Below are 14,931 nucleotides of genomic sequence, written 5' to 3'. Positions count from 1 at the left end.
CGGCGTTGCCCGTGTTAATGACTCAGAGAATTAACAGTAACATCGCAAAGCTCTTTATCTAACTTATAGTAAATATTTTCAAAGAAAAAAACACTCAATGAAATTTAGGACTAAGAACACTTTGTAGACCTTTTTATTTTTCTTCTTTTAAGAATATAGTTTGATATCCACGTTCCAAACATAAGCAAGTTCAATTCTGTAAAAATTTGTACAAAAATTCAAATCTTTTGAATCACTTTTCTATTTCTGTTTGAACTAACCCTTACCCTAACTCAAAATTGTAATCCTAAATACTAACACGAAACCTTAACGTTGAATGTCAACCCTCAGCCCTTACCTTAAAACTAAACTCAAGATCCTAATCCTAATTTTATCCTTAAAATCTAAACTATAATACTAACCCTAATATTAAATCCTAAAGTCCGTAGTCGATAGTCTGCAGTTGAAGTATATTCTGAAGCATACTGAAAGCTTCTCACATAAGAATTATTTTCGTGAAGCATTTCTTGCAGCTTAAAAATAAGTTCTAATCTTGTACCCGGACAATTCTTGTTGAGACACTGTGCTTCCTTTTGAACGTTACCTATAAAATATATTTGTAAAAATTGTGTATCTTTATTCTGTAAAGGCAAAAGAGAGCTAATTCTGTGATAAATTTGTCCTTGCAATTTAAAGTCGGCATAAACCCACTTACCCTAATAATTCTTGCCCCAAATGATGTAATTTAAAAGCACAATTGTACGCTCGAATATTTTTAAGAAAGTGTTTTGATTTTGAAGTGGTACCCAAAATAGGATATTTTATAAGTCCTGGAGGCTCAATTATTTATAAATGGACTTTACCTTTAGAACAACACATACCTAATGATACCTTGTCCCACTTCCTAGCACCACATCTTTCACATGTTTTGCACATAGAGCCCAGGGAGACAATTTTTCAGATGCATAATTACGATTAAGATCATAATTAAATGCTACACATTGTCATTGAAATCGTCTATACTTTTCTGTTGGTTTTCTCTGGAAAGCTTTCTCCTTTTTAGTCGTATTTTTCGGTTGCTTTCACTTTCTTGTTTTCTATTTATTCTACCTTTTTCTCTCCTTTTTTTGCAATCGTATTTCTTTGTTTTTATATATTCTCTTGTATTTTTTTATTTCTATAATTTTCGTTCTTTCTCTGTAATCTTATTTCCCTACCTTTATCACCTTCTTGTTCTCTTGTCTTCCTCTCATATTCCCTCATTTTTTGCCACCTAACTTTCCGATGGTTATTACTTTCTTCTACAATTTTCATATTAAGTGTTTGATTTCTCATTCTTTTGTTCTTTTTACTGTCTTGTGATATTTCATTTCCTTCTACACTTCTTTCATGCTCATTATTATTTATGGGGAAAAGAGCACCGTAGTGGTCCTTATCAATTTCGCCACTTTATAACACTGAAATCTTCCTTTCTGTAACTGTTCGACTGCAAATGGTGAACAGTAGAAGAATAATTTCATCGTCATTTTTGTAATGAACCTGAATTACAACGTTGTACAATTCACTAATGGCAGCTAATTCAACATTACTGCTGTATGTTCCATCCCTAATCATGTATGCTTGGTATTCCTGCATTGTACTATTAATGAAAATAATTCCAATTCCTGCATTGTACTATTAATGAAAATACTTCCAATTCTTGCATATGTATCCGGTAATTTCTATTGTTTTTGAGCAAGAGTGACACAGCTCTGAACAAACAGTTGCCATCGCCCATGATTTTATTAAAGGAGTGAATTAATAAATTAATGTAATTGTTGAATATTTTTCAATAAATTCAGTAAGGAACTTCACCTTCAGTTTAAACTTTAGACGGTTTTGCGAACAGAACGTGACGGAAAATAACAACACAAAAGGGATGAGATACTAAATGATAGAAATTTCCCCTTTAGAAATCTGTCATTCTATCTTTGCGATAGATGAATGAGTGGTTATAATTTTGTAAATTATATAAACGAAATTAATAAGGTACTTCACCCTCAATGTTGACTTGAAACGTCGTCTTCGTGAAAAGAAAAGTGAATTGGCTCTAAGTATTTAGCAGACGATAACTTCTTTATCGTCAGTTCATAAAAAAAGGATTACTTCGGTTATTTCCGGATAATTTCGGTTTGTGTGTATGTGTGTTTGTTACACACAGAGAGAGAAAGAGAGAGAGAGAGAGAGAGGCAGAGACAGACAGACAAACAAACTGGGAGGGAGAGACATAGGGAAAGAGAGCGAGAGACAGAGAGAAAGAGACGCAAGTAAGAAAGATTGAAAGCACGCGCGTAGTAATGTTATTCCATATTTGTCGCTTACACAACTCTGTCCTCCCCTTCTCTGATATCTATCAGTCACACTCTCGATGCCACTATGTTTCCTCTCATACTATCGCCCTTGCACCCTTCCCATTTTATCAAATGGTAGCCCAACTTACCACTCCGATTTTACAAGTTACTAGCAAACGCCCTCCCTCCATTGGACGGTTTGTATAGGTGAAGAGGGTTAACTTGGACGGTGTTAAGTTGTGGAAATGTTTGGTGATTGTATGGGGTTGTTACTTTTGGTTAGGGCATTAAAAATTCCTGAGACGTTAAAACTGTTGATTGTTTCTTCTAAGTAAGGAAAATTGACTGTTAGTGAATCTTAACACACTGAACCATTTCAAAATTGTCATAAGGCCAATAAAATGAAGAAAAGCTGCTCAGCCCACAATATATACAACTTCCAGTGGAATCGGACATCATAATTAATCTTAAACTTTTTGCACTCAAACACTTTCACATTAGGATAAGCACAATGTACTCTTCCATAGTACATACCTCATGTTGACACCTATACATCAGACTGAACACTGTTTTATCTCCAAAGTGAATATTGCAAGTGATATTTAAGCAATAAACAGTTCTTTGGTTTTTGCATTTGACGACTGTTGCTTTACGTATTTTATTTCGATTTTCACTGGTGTAGTGGTAAGAACTACAGGATAAGTAATATTAGTTTCGAATAAAAATATAAATGGAAGTTTTAATCACCCGATGGACAGGCAAACAGAAGCTGCTACTCAATAAAGGTGCAAAACTGCTTAGGGAAGTCTCTCTTCTCTCAAAAGCTGACGCAAAAAGAGAAGAAACTCGGGGGTGAGATAACACAATGTGCAGTAAAATAACATAAGGCATGTTCTTTGCAAATCAGTTTTATTTCAAAAATTGAACAATACCGCTTATTTTTTTAAAGTTGGATGAGAAACGCTAGGCAAGGTTTTAGATGTAACCCCCCAAATTTTTCACGTTTTATAAGCAATCAATTAGTCTTTTCTACTTTCAATTGAATTTTGTTGAGAATATCTTCAGAAAATTGAGTAATCACTAGTTATTTATTTGCATTATTTTCACTTTTCCTGCCTTTTCCTAGTAGTTTTTCATGTCAACTGGTTTATTGCACGAAAATCAGCCATAAGAACATATTTGACCGCGAATTCACGTGGTTGATTACAGTTAATTAGAGTGATATCAATTTTTTAGCCGCTTACAAATGTGTTTAAATAGAAATGAATACAGTTGTTTGTGGTTTAATATTTAAATCAAAATGAGACTGTATTTACAAATAGCAAGCTTTATTTACATACATCAGTCATTTAAATGTGAAAACGTAGAAAAGAATTGTTTAGAACGTCGGTTAATGAACAGGATGGCGGAAGAAACAGGACAAAAAGATTACAAAAATAGCAATTCTCTCTTTGAAACTGAAAATTTTGAAAATATTTTTAGATTACGGAATGCCCCGCTTTCTCGTGTATCCATGTTTAAAATTTCAGCGCGATTGGACGAACAATACTCGAGTTATAAGCGCACAAAAAAAAACAGACAGACAGAACGGTTTTTATATATTAGATAAGATAAGATATAAGATAAATATTTTTAATGTTTATTTTTTGGTTTTGCAGAACAAACATCAACTTCCATACAGAATAATAATTATATAAAATGTGGGTAGAAAAAGGCGAGAGATCACTGTTTGTCCGTCAGGGTAACGAAGAACGTTTGGTCATCCTAGTGATGATTGTCTTGCACGGTGACTTTGTTGTCTCACCTCATTGGTTCCCTGATACCCACAAATGAACAACCACAGTTCCTTCAAATTTACTTTATGAGTGATGTAGAACAACAATCTCGAAGGAGATGTCAAAACCTCGGACGATGGGTCGTGTTAGACACAGCGCCGACAGCCGCAAAGGAGAGTATATCCACTGATAGCTTTTCGGTGTGTTCAAAACTCACATACCCCTACTCCCAATTTTCCATGACAGGTTATGGCTTGGAATACTCCAAACAGACGCATGGCACGTCGCTTAGTCGAATTAGCCCATCATTTATTCCACAAATGCTCTGTCGTCAATGCTGCGTTTTCCCGCATCACTTGTTTCAACATAACTGTAATATATACAAACTATGCCATTTTAATCCCGAGCAACGCCGGGTATCTCTGCTAGTTTTTAATAAAGGCATTAAATTAAATGCAACGGATATTTTTACATATGTATGATGCTGCAGATTGCGCCTAAAGGAAAATGGAAAATAGGCGTTTAGACTCATAGAACAAATTTCTCTTTATATTCTTATATCAGTGACAAGAAAAATACAGTAATACCTCACTTTACGAGACTCCGGGTTTACGAGTTGAATTTTTTTAGCACAAGATGCAAATTTTGAACGAAGTCCAAACGTTTCTACTACCATAACCATTGCTTCTGCGTATTACCGAGAAACTTATAGATAGCGAAAGAAAGCTTCTTCTAAGCAAACAACTTTAGAGTTGTTTTTTAAAAAGAAATCTACAAGCCTGTCTACGAGTGCTTGTGAATCGGCGATTGCATCTACAAGTAATAGTATCCGCGATCCTAACGCGAGTGAAAGTGATTCAGAAAACGATTATAATAATTATATTTTTATTATAAATGATCTTGACATTCCTTTAACTCTACATAAAATATTCTTTACATTCAACTGTTGTTTTATTGCCATTTATTTACGAGTATTATAAATTTTATAGGTAAAATATTTTTCTGGGAACAAATTACGATTTATAACATAGCTATTATGGTAAATTATTACTCTGCTTTACGAGTTGTAGCTTTACGATCGGTCTCCGGGAACAGATTAACTCGTATATCGAGGCATTGCTGTGTATCAGTTTCAGAAGGCAGGACTTTTTGCTATTTTCAAAGACGACGCAGAAAAATAATGTTTGCAAGGACACAACTATAAAATTAGATTCTGCCAATATTTCTCAAACCACAGCTTGAGGTTGTTTTGAAATTGTGGAAAATGCGATGTATATATATATATATATATACATACATATATATTCTACGTACCACTAGAAAAGCATGTCGTTCACTGGATCTATTCCAAGTGATACAAAATTTATTGTAAACAAAAACATTTGTGAATAACGTTAATAATCTATGTTGGTTAAATGTTACAATGTCCGCAAATGACTCCTAGAAGACGATCAGGTGAAATCGGTGTTTCTCTACTGTGAGTGCTCTAAGGCAACGGTTCTTAATGTTATTTTGCAGCAAAACAATAAAATGCATTATATGGGATATTCGGCTCACAATCGTAAGGTTGTGAGTTCAATTCTCGGCGACACGTTGTGTCCTAGAGCAAGACACTGTATTTCACGTTACACCAGTCCATTCAGCTGGCAAAAAATGAGTAGTACCTGTATTTCAAAGGCCCAGTCTTATCACACTCTGTGTCATGCTTAATCTCCTCGAGAACTGCATTAAAGATTCACGTGTCCGTGGAGTGCTCAACCACTTGCACGCTAATTTCATGAGCAGGCTGTTCCGTTAATCGACTCAGCTGCGACCCACGTCGTCGTAACCGATGGAGTGTTCGTTTATAAATAAATAAATAAATATATATATATATATATATATATTATATATATATATATATATATATATATATATATATATATATATATATATATATATTATATATATATATATAATATATATATATATATATATATATATATATATATATATATAATATATATGTATTAGAAAAAATAAGGTGCTCAGAGATCCGGATGGTTGTACATTTACTGATTTTTATTAATATGTCACATGTTTTTATAAATCATATATTAGCGCTCGCATCTACTCTAGCAGATTCTTCAGATTTGAATTTTTTGAGGGGATTCGTCTCTTTTTATAGTATTATTGAGTGTGTAGGGATGGAGAGAGATATAGGATAGTAAAAGAGGGCGAGGAATGGGGAGAAAGTGAGAGAGAGTGTGTTTCTCGGTGTGTGTGTGTGTGTGTGTGTGTGTGTGTGTGTGTGTGTGTGTGTGTCTCTGTGTGTGTGTCTGTGTGTGTGTGTGTGTGTGTGTGTGTGTGTCTGTCTGTGTATCTGAAAGAAGTGTCAATGGAAAAGAGAAGGAAATAAAGGAAGAGAGAAAGAAGAAAAAATGTGTTTACATCTATACAGCTGGTCAGTTCTTTCAATAGAAAGTGATGAGTTGATTCTTGGCCTTTAAAATGGCAAAACAAGGTGGCTACTCAAAGTGGGGTCTTGTTTTGAAAAAAGTTATTTTTCAAAAAATTGTCTTGATTTATTATCATCGTCATCATCATTGTCCAGTGAGAGTGTGTGTGTGTGTTTTGTTGTATGTGTGTGTATGTGTGCGTGTGTGTGTGTGTGCCTGTGTATCTGAAAGAAGTGTCAATGGAAAAGAGAAGGAAAGAAAGAAGGAAGAAAGGAAAAAGAAAAAAATGTGTTTACATCTATACATCTAATCAGTTCTTTCAATAGAAGATGACAAGTTGGTTAATAAAAGTTATTTTTCAAAAAATTGTCTGGATTTTTTTATCATCATCATCATTGTCCAATGTTTGATTCCCGTGCTGGTATGGGTTGGAAAATCTGGATGTAAAATTGTTTCTATTTATGTATATGTACATATGTATAGTACTGTGTGTGTGTGTGTGTGTGTGTGTGTGTGTGTGTGTGTGTGTGTGTGTGTGTGTGTGTGTGTGTGTGTGTGTGTGTGTGTGTGTGTTTAATACAAAATTACAGTTTACTTTACAAAATTGGTCCTTCATCCAGTACAAATCATTACAGAAATAGTGATATTTCACCATTCACAGCTATATATATATATATATATATATATATATATATATATATATATATATATATATATATATATATATATATATTTCAAAAGGAATGAAGATAAGGAACAATTCTTTACAAAAATGAAGATATTAGGATAGGCAATAATGTACAAGGGAAAGTGTCTTGTGAAGGAGCTCAATGAAACAGATATGCATACATTTTCTTGTACATTACGAGGACATTATTATATAGACGAAGCTAATAGTTCTAGATGGGTTTATAGGGAAGTTGCTGTGATTTTCATATTTTGGAGGAGAACTTTGTTATGAAGTATTGTTCCATATTTTTTCTGAAGAAGGTGTCATTCATTGGGCATTTATAGAAAGGAAAAATCTTAAATTTTCCTTCTCTACATGTTTCTAAGTGTTTACTCAGTGGAATCTTTCGCAGTTCCTCCTGTCGGACATGTTGTCGGTGAATTCTGGCTCGTTGGCATAAAGAATTTCCAGTTTCGCCTATATAATTCTCCTTGCATGTGGGGCAGGTAAAGCAGTATATTACATTCTGCGTCTTGCAATTCATGTCTGCATTTACTTTGAATGTGACCACTCTTAAATTTTATTTGTTTGTTTCCCTCCATATACTTGTAGATGGGGTTACTGCAGATCCCACATCTACCATCTCCAAACTCTTTTACAAAGAATTCGGTTTTATTCTCTGATGAGAATTTTGCACTTGTTAGTTGTTTCTTCAGGTTATTCTCTTGGCGTTTACTGTTTTTTATGCAATATTTGTTTAATAGGTCTCCCATTTTGGGGCTTTGATAAGTTTGAATGTATAATTTGAAACATGTTGGTAACTCCAGGGTTGCGTGTGTTTATGAAAGGGATGATGTTTTCTTTGTTCTTCGTTTTTGGAGTTCTGAATTGTATGATGTCCAGTTTCATTGCTCTTGAGATTCTGTGTGTGTGTGTGGTGTGTGTGTGTGTGTGTGTGTGTGTGTGTGTGTGTGTGTGTGTGTGTGTGTGTGTGTGTGTAATGTATATATGCACCAAATAAATAAGCGGAAGAAAAATATAAGTTGATATGGTCTTTATTTTATCGTCACAATGTAAGATACAACTTCATCGAGTTGTACACAGATTATTTGCAATCTTGTCATCCATTCTGTAGGTGAGCGACTGCTAGAAGACAGATGGAAGAAGAAATGAGAAAGAGTAAAAGAATTTACCTCTCTGTGTTGACAAGCAGAGAGGGTGAAATTTGTTAGTTCCTCGCATGAGGCACTTCATCCGCGGTGCTTAATGAAAAGAGGAAGAACTGAATTTGGGTACATGCTGGGAAGCTGAACGTAGGACAGAGAACAATGAAAGTAATAAGTTTATCACACTTAAGTTGTATTTAACCCAAGAATGTTCACTTAAACAATGAAATTTAACTAAGTCGACCCCCATAAATTTCTAAGTACTTATATCGAGAACAATAGGTAGAAAGTTGTAGAAAAATCTAAGCTAAGATTTCTTGGCTAAGAATCTAGTAAACTATTCACTACACACACACACACACAAACACACGCGCGCGCGCGCACACACACATGAACATTAAGATAAACATAAGTATAAATTATTAGCTCCTACGTACGTTTCACTATTGCAGTTATTTGGAATGCTCTAAGTGCATCTGAATGCACTGGATCATCAGGGAAACACTTTATTGCATTCTGTTACAGAGATCTTATATACATACATACATACATACAATCATACATACATGCACACATACATACAGACATGGCTTAGTGGTTAGGGTGTTGCACTTACGATTGCGAGATCGTCGGTTCGATTCCCAGACTGGGCGTTGCGTTGTGTTCTTGAACAAAGCACTTCATTTCACGTTGCTCTGCGATTATTTTGACATCTGACATGTGGTACCCGTTGCACCTGTGCAGGTAATGTCGATCTGATGGAGGGAGCGAGCTTATGTCTACATAAACATTTGATCGCTATAAACAAATGATCTGTGTGGTGTTCGGTAAGAAATTGTTGAACCCTCATGCGTCGTCTAACGACAGAGGAGTACACCATGTGTGTGTGTGTGTGTGTGTGCATGTGTGTGTGTGTGTGTATTAAACTATTACGGCGTGTATGTGTGTGTATGTGCATGCATGTATGTATGTATGTATGTATGTATTATGTATGTATGTACAGTGATACCTCATTTTACGAAGACCCGCTTTACGAGACACCAGGTTTACGAGTCTTCTGTTTGCGAGTTTTCTCTTTACGAGTGTTCTCCGGGAACGAATTAACTCGAATATCGGGGCATTACTGTATGTGCTTATGTATATATACATGTACAGAGGTAAGAATAACAACGTGTGCATATAAGTATGTATGTATATGTATGTTTGTGAAGGTGCGTGGCTTAGTGGTTAGGGTATTCAGCTGACGACCGTAAGGTCGTGATTTCGATTCCATGTAACTCGTTGTGTCTTTGAGCAAGACACTTTACTCCACGTTGCTTCGTTCCACTCAGCTGATAAAAACGAGTTGTACATGTATTTCAAAGGGCCAGTCTTGTCACATTCTGTGCCATGCTGAATCTCCCAGGGAACTACGTTAAAGGTACGCGTGTCTGTGGAGTGCTCAGCCACTTGCATGTTAATTTCATGAGCAGGCTGTTCCGTTGATTAGATCAACTGGAACACCTATCGTCCTAACCAACAGAGTACCATTATACGTAACTGTGCATGTATATATGTGTGCAGACAACGATATGATTATATACGTAGAACTCTATGCTTTGCCTTATGTATTTGTGTAGATGCATATTTGCATCTTAACATCAGTGGATATATGCATTTATTACATGCTAGACTTCGGGAATATTTTACGTATTTTCACACTGCTTTTAACAGCTTGTAGCTGGTTTTTTAATTAGCTCTCCTCTTTCTGGTTTTGCGAAGCCCACCTAAGACACAGTCAATTACATATGAAAGAGTTCCAATAATTACAGGCTTAATTTTAAAGTCCTGCATATTTTTCATTATGCACTTGTAGTGTGAGTATGTTTGTTTGTTTGAACTGGGTATGATATTAAACAGTATCCGGTGGTAACGTTCCACTTCGGAGGAGTTGTGAAGAGCGTGTAGTCACCCCTTTAATTACCATTACTCCTGGATCTGTTCTCCGTCTAAGTCACGTTTATAGGTTAAATAGTTTTCCCAGAAGTACTGAAGGCTCCCGTTGATTTTGACAAAGCTGCGGGGAAGGCAGCTGTTCTGGGAGAAGATTACTATGACATAAATCTTGAAGTGAAAATAGTACTAGTCATTTTGCAATGCTTGTGACTAGAACTACTATAGTGACCGAGAGAGTGGCAAAAGTGCTGTACAAGCTTTTGTCACTTAAATCCAATGACGTACAGTAATCTCACTATCAAATTTGAAACGGCTATCATCTGACAAGATAAGACAGCCATCATATATGTATGGATGTATGTATGTATGTATGTATGTATGTATGTATGTATGTATGTATGTATGTATGTATGTATGCATGTATGTATCGATGTAGGTCACTTTCGAGTGCTACTGGTAACATGTAAGCCAGTACAACCTGTTGCATGGTCGGGTTGTCGGCGATTAAACCGGCAACCCCACCAAGCTTGCTTGGTGAGGAGGGTGTTTATTGGACACCCTGCGGGATGAAAAGCAAAACCCGTCAAAGGGCGGAGGAACTCTTGAGAGTCAACGGCCATCCAATAAATGTCTTAAGACTGTATCATGTGCGGGGACATAGAAATAATCGGACTGAATACCCGATCGCGCGGTTAAACTATTGGGAGTGAAGGACTCCTAGCCTTTGTTAGGGCATCCTTCTAGGAGAAGGTAACTCAGGTAACTGGGATAACTCCGACAGAAAACCTGCGGCTCAGTGGTTACCGATGATGTTGACTTGTTCTTCTTTTCGGATTATGGCTGCTGTTGCTTAGTGAGTGGGATTGACTCAGTGCACAGCCTTTCCTCACTTTAAAAAAATCTTCTTGCACAGGCATTGCACGATGACAACATTGATTAGGCTTCGTGCAATGGCCATACTCGATAACGAGGGGGCAGCCACCATGTATCGATGTATGTATCGATGTATATATGTATGGGCCGAAGAGTTCGTGAGCGGTCAACGGCCATCCATCAATATGTATACATGTGTATGTTTGCATGTAGGTATGCGCGGGGGGCATGGAAATTCCTGGGTTGGTGTTCAGGCGCACGTTTGGCCCACTAGGAGTGGGAGGCCCCTCTGTTGTTGTCACAACATCTCTCTAGGAGAGGGAAACTCTGAGAGAAAACCTGCGACACAGACAATATTCAATGATGTAGACTAGTTCTTCTTTTCGAGTTTATGCTGTCCATGTTCAGAGAGTGGAATTGGATTTGTGCTAATCTTTTCCCCGCTATAAAAAATCATCATGCACAAGCATCGCTTGAAAAAACGTAATATCTATCACAAAAATGGCTGGTTGTAGTATTCGCATGGTTAGGATTTTCGATCGGGTGATGGCAATACTCGAACACGAGTTTGCAGCCATTATGTATGTATGTATGTATGTATGTATGTATGTATGTATGTATGTATGTATGTATGTGTGATTGTATCTTTACTATCAGACAATTGCAAGAAAATGCATTGAACAGAATCTTGTCCAATATCATTGCTTTGAGCAAAGCATTCGATGCTGTTAATCGAAATGCTTTATGGCTAATTCTAAGGAAAATAGGTTGTCCAGAAAAATTTGTAAGCATGATCAGGGCATTGCATCAAGATATGACGGCTAGAGTTAAATTTGGCGGTAGGCTCTCTCAATCTTTTTCCGTGGAAAATGGAGTAAAGCAAGGAGACTTTGATGCACCCACCCTCTTTGCAATATACTTTGCTGTTGTGTTGTCACATGCTTTTCAAAACTCTGAGGAGAGTATTTACATAAAATATCGAACAACAGGGAATGTTTTTAACCTGACCAGACTGAAATTTAAAACGAAGGTTTTTACTTCACTCATTAGGGAATTTTTGTATGCTGACGTTTGCAATATTGTCAGTCATTCTGAAACAGGTCTGCAATCTCTTGTATCTGCATTTGACGATCAGCTTGTGATGATTTTGGCTTGACCATCAACTTGAAGGAAAAAAAACAGTTGTAATGCATCAACCTGCGTGTGGTGCTGTTTGTAATCCCACTAAAATTTTTGTTAAGGGTAAGTTACTTGACGTTGTCGATTCGCTTATTTACCTTGGAAGCTCTGTACAAAATGATGGAAAACTTGATACAGAAATACATCTGCGAATTTAAAGGGCAAAAGCATTTGGTGGCTTCGAGTCACGCATTTGGTGCTAGTGGCATATAAATAGCAATACAAAGCTGTCTCTTTACAAATCATTTGTCTTGCCATTCCTGTTGTATTCTTGTGAAAGATTGACTTGTTACGAAAGGCATTTAAAATTGTCAGAACAATTCCACCAAAAATGCTTCATCGCATTTTGAACATTAAATGGAGTTCTTTTACCCCAAACACAGATGTCCTTGCATCTACAGGCATTACCTCAATTAAAGCGATGATTTTGAGAAACCAAATGAGATGGTGTGGCCATATTGTTCGAACGCATGTCCAAACAGCTCTTTTATGCAGGGGGAAACGATATTGGTATAAACCTAAAAAAAGGTTTAAGGATGGCGTAAGGACTACTATGAAGTCATTTGGAATGGATCCAGAGGACATAGAAACCCTTACTTCTGATCGAGCTGGATGGCGAACAAAAGTGTGGAGTGGATTGAAAGCGTTTGAAGAGTCCAAGATAACGCATGCAACGCTCATAAGAGATTTAAAGAAGAATGTTACAATCGAGAAGGTAAATCACAATGACCTTTTTGTGTGCACAGTTTGTGACAGACCATACCTTTCTTTTGCTGGGCTCAAATCTCATTTGCGAACTCATGGAAAACGAACCTCTACCAACTACTCTGCCTATATGTCTGTGCACGCCTTTGAATGCAATGCATGCCAGAAGGTTTGCAAATCCAATGGAGGCCTCAAAAGACATTTTAAGATTCACAAAGATCAGAACTTAACTTGGTGGTCCAAATTGGGTGTGCAATTTATGTGGGGTCTTTTTCAGAACATTGTCTGGTTTAAAAAGCCACTTTAGATGCCATGATGGTTCTAAGGTGTAGGTACAGGGGGTGGTCAGACTCTGCATAAGGAGTATACAACCACCATGTATGTATGTATGTATGTATGTATGTATGTATGTATGTATGTATGTATGTATGTATGTATGTATGTATCCATGTCTGTATATATATGTATTTATGTATTTGTATGTAATAGTATGCATACATATATTCCTATGTACGTACATACACGTACATCGGTAAGGATTGGATGTCATATATGTGGATTTGTATGTTTTGACATTTGGATGTGTACACAGATATATGCTTGTATGTGCACTTATATGTTAAACGTCTTGATCGTTCAACATATTTTGACAGCATTTGTAGCAGTAATTTCCTGAATAAGCGTGTTTTCTTTTTTGTCTGAAACCAACTTTTCAAAATTGGTACTGAGACAGTCACGTGTCCCAACACTCTAATCTAAAGCTATAATTCCAATATAGTTACGGCATATTTTTTATCAGTTTGATACAGATATTTTCTTTTCCATTAATCTTTTACATTATGTTATCATTTGATAGGCAGCTGATTGCAACTGCTATGTCTAATTTCTTCTTTCTGTCCCAGATCATTCGGTCTGGTCTGTAATGCTTGCATTTTATCGAAATCGCGATAGGGACACTTCAGCTGTATTCTTTCATATTAAGTGTTTTTATATTCCTGCATCACTATAGTTTCTTTTATTTGCCACCTCAAAATTATCTTTTCTACCGATTTCGTTGCAAAATGCTTCAGCTACATCATTTAGGTAAATTTTGTGGTGACATTTTCGGATGTGTACTTTTGATATGGGTGCCATTCCCAGTGTTAATTCCACAAAGCCTGTAATCGGTTAACGCATCTAGATGGTTTACCCACCCTTTTTGTACATTATGTATTTTGTTATTATTGCCTGCTCCTGTATTGCAAAAGCTTATCCCCAAACCTGAGAGCAAATATCTCAGACAGATTACCTTGGTTATTAGTATTGCTGTAACTTCGGTCTTTTCTGGAAATATATCCATTCGTATATTCCAGTAAGATTGTGAGGCTTCTCTGTGTATATATCCCTAGTCAGGGATATATATACGTAGAATCAAGTAATACTTTCTAAGAAGCTCCTTTCCAACCATCATGCTGAGTTGATCCATGGGTGAATTTTGACATGTAGTAGTTTATAAGTTTTTCTAAGAGATATGATATGATATTCAGAGTCTAAGATTCTTCTGCTTTGATAGAAACTGTCTACATCACTGTTGATGTGGAAATTTCTGCTATTAGTTAACAATTTTTGGGCTTTAACATTAGTCCGGACCTCATATACTGCCAAGGAAGCTCAAATGCTGACATGAATACTGCTACAGCAAACATATTGTGGACTCTTGATTTGTTGTACGTGGAAAGTTTTGTGCGCTAAATTTTGCGTTGCTTGTTATGGATTCCATCCGTAAACACCTGCAACATTTTCCTTCCGATATTGGCAAAATAGTTGATAGCTACTGATATAAATGTTGCTATATGGGTTCATAATTGTATGTGTGCATGTATAACTGATGTGTTAACAGTG

This window comes from Octopus sinensis, linkage group LG2 (assembly GCF_006345805.1).
Source record: "Octopus sinensis linkage group LG2, ASM634580v1, whole genome shotgun sequence".
Lineage (NCBI taxonomy): Eukaryota > Metazoa > Mollusca > Cephalopoda > Octopoda > Octopodidae > Octopus > Octopus sinensis.
This window is presented reverse-complemented; position numbering follows the sequence as displayed.